We start from the raw sequence: 5,368 nt of genomic DNA on the forward strand, positions 1-5,368 counted from the left end.
AACTTGTAAAAAGCCTGTGTAAAGTCTTTCCTCTCCTTTTATCCTTTTTTATTTTGGCTTATTTTCTGCAAAGTTTTGATACTTTTAAATTATCCTATCTAAACTTCTGTTTACTTAAGTACTACCTGGGTAGAGCTGATGAGGCCTCAGGGAAACTCAGCAAGAACTTTCTATGGGTGTCACTTGATTCCTCAAAAAGTCATGAGGGGATTTTCCAGAGTGACATTAGCGCCTGGTTTCTGTGTTGAGCCACGCTGTGTGGACCAGGGCAGGGCTGTGGCCGTGAATTAGCTAAGAGTGGTGTTATCTGCTGAGCACACAGTGATCTATAGAGCCAGGGCCAGTGGGCTCTTTTGCTCAAAGGATATGTATTTAAAACCCTTTGTGTGACTCAACATTTAGGAAAGGGGTGTGCGGATTCACCCCATCTCCCCGACAAAGGGACACATAGCCGTAAGGTCTGCCTTGGGCAGAAGCCCTGCAGAAAGCCTTGTCTTGACTGTGGGAAGAGGAAACACCATCAGTAGGTTGCTGACAGGTCTAGTGCTGGTTGGTAGAACCAGCTTCTCTCCCCTGTTGGGCTCTATTCTGCGGGTAAGAAATTGGCTATCTTTCCAGCTGGGCGTTGTGTATCCAGCCGTCCAGGGTGGCAAGAGTTAAAAGGCCAGGCCTGGGGTTGCAACTCAGTGGTAGAGAGTTTGCCAATCCCCGTTCCTGCAGAAAGGAAAAGAAGGACAACCCCTAAGCCAAACACATGAGTCTGCTTGGGAGGCCTCTGTCTTATCTGTTAGGTGCACCTTGAGTTGACAGTGTGGAGGAAGAGTTAGGAGGTGGATATGGTAAAACGTTTCTTGGGATTGTTTAGAAGATCTAAAACAGAAAAGCTTCCTCTGGTGGGCCACAGATGAGGCCCAGTGAGAAGTAGAGGGTAAACAATCATCCCTCAGCAACCTCAGGAGGCGGGCTCTAGGACCACCAGACACCCAATCCACACATGCTCAGTCTGTAGACAAATGGCCTGGATTGGCATATAACCTGTGCACATCCTCCCATGTATTTTAAATCATCTCTAGATTATTTATCATCCCTAAGACAATGTAATTGCTGTGTAAATAGTTGCTATGCTATATTGTTTAGGGAATAATGACAAGAAAAACAGTCTGTGCATGTTCAGTACAGATGTGATTTTTTACAAAATATTTTCAGTCAGTGGACGGTTGAATCTTTGGATATGGAAGCCATGGATGTGGAGGGAGAATTGTGTAGCAGAAAGAACAGGAAAGAGTTTGAGCTTGAAGGGGACAGTCCAGTTCTGTGAGAAAGGAAGCTCATGCACACAACTCTGCTTTCAGAGGACTTTGGCCTGCCCAGGCCAGCAGGTAGGGGCAGAGTCTGAGGACGCTGACTGGATTCAGGATGGTTCAGTCTAGTGTCCTGGGGCAAGAGGTGGCTGTGGTTTGGGCCTTGAAAGGTGTCCCTCGTGGTTGAAAGCATCAGCTATGTCGATGACAGACTCAGAGTCCAGGCCCAGAGGTTTGGGGAGCAGGGGCAGGCTGTCCAAGGTTATTCCCTGGGGAAGGGGCTGACTCTAACACCGAACTTCACTGACCAAGAGTCTACCCTTGCTGTGCCTCTGCAGAAGCCTCTTGAGGTCCAGTTGTACAAATCCTTCACCACTCCAACTTAGCAGGCATGGGCCTGGCCTGTTATTCAGGGGAAAAGGACAGGAATTATTTGAATAAGTAAGATACTCCCTTTTTTCTAGTATTTTTTTTTAAAAAGCCTCATTCTGCTTTATAAATGACTAATAACCGAATTAATATTTGTACTAACTCGGGATTTAATTTCTAGGCAAGCTAAGTACACAATCATAACATTTTTGAAATGGGAGGAATCTTATACATCCCCTATAATAGGGCATAATCCACTAGCCGAACCCACCACTCCCTGTTTTCATATAGTCCGTGAGCCAAGAATAGTTTTTACATCTTTAAATAGTTGTGGGAGGACTGGGGAGATAGCTCAGTCAGTAGAGTGCTTGCCGTGCAAACACAAGGCCTTGGGTTCGATCCCCAGCACCTCAAAAAAAAACAAAATACAAATAGTTGTGGGAAAAAAAAGAAATTTCATCACACGTGGAACTTACATGAAATTCAAATTTCAGTGTCCACACAACCTGTACTGGAATCCAGCAAGGCTCATTCATTTATGTGTCACTTAGATCGCTTCCACACTACATGGAAGTTGAATAGCTGCGACAGAGACTGTGAGACCCTTAAAGCCTTAAGTATTTACTACCTGGCCCTTTACAGAAAGTTTGCTGACCCCTGATCCATTCAACGAAAGGTCATTGTATAGGAACAAACACACCCACTGAGAGTTATGCAGTCACAGAAGTCCACCCATTTGACAAAGAGGTTAGTCATAAACGACAGGAGAGGACGTTTAATTCTTAGGTGTACTCTGTAAAGCACACTATGGACTCTGCACTAGGGAAGGCATGTCATCCTTAAAGAAAAGCAGTACCTTGAGGGAGGAGGTGCTATCGGTTCAGACTGTCACCACCGGATCTTCCCCAGAAGTGTTTCTCAATAAATCCTGAGCCGTGTACACCTTCTTAGTCTCTCAAGCAACCTGGTCACTGCCCTGGCACAACTCGGCTGTGAACACGACAGAAGGCTAGATACAGAGTTTAGGAGGATGCAATAAATGGGGGAGAGAGCACTCAGTACCAAGAATTTGTCATGAAGAGAGCATGCAGATTCGCTGGGCTGAGGCCACTACTAGCCTATTAGATACACCTATCTTCAGGACTTCCAGGCTGGGGAGATAGCTCAGTTGGTAAAGTGCTTGCCTTACAAGCACAGGGCCCTGGGTTCAATCCCCAGCACTACAAAACAAGAAGTAAATAAGACTTCCTTTCACACTGCCACAAGCTTTCTTTTGAAGTTAGCAGGCACGCTGCTTGCCTGGTCTATGAGTGGAGCCCCCTGGGGTGAGCTCACCGTAACACAGGATGGGGCAGAGATCCAAGATGAAGGACAGAGGAGCTTTCGGAGGAGTCGGTGGACATGGGGGTGGAGAGGTAAGGCCCTGGGGCAGGAGGTAGAGGCATGGTAGGGACAGAGAAGGGAGACTGCTATTAAGGGGGCGTTGACTGATTTCGTACCCTGGAGAAATGAGTACTGCCCTCTCAGCCAGAAACTGCCTGCATGTGGAACAGCTCCGTTTCTAGCTGGTGACTGGGTCATCCACCTCTGTGACTCATTTCATTTGACATTGTTTTTCTGTCCATAGTGTTCAACTTAAGTCTGCAGAGTCACTATGCAGTCACATCTCACTCTAAGGTGTCCCTGGGCTCTCCAAAGTGTATTATTTACTATCTGGCAAACAGCCTGCATTTGATGTGAGAACCGAGGCTGCACCCCAGCCTTCTCCAGGTTGAGTCCGGCTCCCTGCCCTTCGCTGCTGAGGGAGCATCCCTGGAGAGGGAGGTACCAAAGTGGGGGTTTGTGGTGAGGGAAGACAGCAAGCTGCACCTGGGAGGGTGTGGGAGCTGACCCGTGGGTGCCAGCGACCCAGGACTTTGGAGCAGCCTGTTCCTCTGGAGAATGGTGTTTGGGGTGCCTTGCCAGCACTAGGGAAGCTAGTGTGGAAATGCTGTGTGGAAATGCTGCAGCACTGACTCCTCTGGGTTCCTAGACTATGAAAAAATGTGGGGGCTGGGGGAGCAGCAGACCCCCAGGGTTACTTTACATATATACGCCTAGCTATAACATTAAATCACTTTCAAAAGACATTAACTATTTTTCTTTTAATTACAAAGTGGTATGAATAACAAGTACCATAAAAACAAATATTAATTCATTTCATATGCGCATTCAGGGTAAATATAAACGTGTGATATATTCTCTGAGGTAAGTTTATTTATGTACTTGAAAAGCATAAGAAGACAGGATGGTAATACACATCTGTAATCCTAGCTACTTGGGAGGCAAAGGCAGGAGGATTATAAGTTCTAAGCCAACCTGAGCAACTTAGTGAGACCCTGCCTCAAAAAATACAAAGGTCCGGGATGTAGTTCAGTGGCAGAAAGCTCCTGGGTTCAATCCCCAGTACCAAACACACACACACACACACACACACACACAACCACACTACTGTATCGATGTTTGTTTCCTGATTTTGGTACTGCACTGCAGTTATACAGTTATATTTTGGGGGAAACACACACAGAAGCATTCAAGCATAAAGAGGCGTCCGTCTGCAACATATTGTCGAACACTTCAGAAAAAAATAAACTAAAGCAAATGTGAAAAAGTGTTAACATTTGGGAAATCTGAAAGTTATGCAGAAATTTTTTGTAACTTTCCTGTAACTCTTATGTTATTTCAAAATAAAAAGTTAATCAATCTCTAAATTCACAACTTTCATGGCAGAAAATAAACACAGTGCACTTAATGTCATACTAAATCACTTTTGGCACCTGGAGTAAAAAACAGCTGGAAATAAACCCCTTTTTGGAGTGCTCTCTGGTTTTCAGTGCAGATCTCTAGGGTGGGAAAGAGGCCAAGATGCTCTCCAATTCAAAAACCCATAGTCTCTACATTGGCACAAGGGTCTAGACCACCTGCCCTGCAGTAGTTACCTGTAAAAATTTTAAATATCCTATTTGTCGCAGATAAATATTTGGGAAGGCATGTATTTTCATCTAAAAATCCTACAAAAAGTGATTTAAGTGGTGACAAACCTCTACAAAACAATGAGCTTCTGCAGGCTCAAAACAAAACCAGTAAACTCGAGACTCATCTTTCTTAACGTGGCACGCCACCTTGTGACAAAAAGCTGAAAAGGCATCAGAGGAGGAAGGAAACCTCTCTCAGAGCCAAAGCCACTGGGAGGGTAAGAGGGGCTTATGTTTATCTCTCACCACTTCTGGGAACTGTGCAAAGTATTTCCTCAGGTTAACGCACCAATAGGGAAACAGTCTCAGGGTCACATAGCTGATAAGTGGCAGAGGTAGAATGAAGGAGAAGTAAACCGACCTACCTGTTCTGAGTGGCCTGCTTTGTTTTGCTTTGGTTACGTGGAACTTTACTACTTTACCTTGCTTTATATATTTTACTATGTGGAACTTTACTACATGGAATATTATACGAAAATTGCAGTGTAATGTGTGACTGTGCAAAAGCCCAGTGATGTAAAACTAAAAAGGAAGCACCTGTAATAATTTTTTTTTCTCACATGGCACTGGTAAATTAGACGAAATTTCCAGACGTGATGATACGGTGGATACAATCTCTAAAATTGCAACTTGAAGATTGGTCAATCCAAACCCTTGCAACATATCAGCCCGATCAGATACAAA

This window comes from Sciurus carolinensis, chromosome 9 (genome assembly GCF_902686445.1).
Source record: "Sciurus carolinensis chromosome 9, mSciCar1.2, whole genome shotgun sequence".
Lineage (NCBI taxonomy): Eukaryota > Metazoa > Chordata > Mammalia > Rodentia > Sciuridae > Sciurus > Sciurus carolinensis.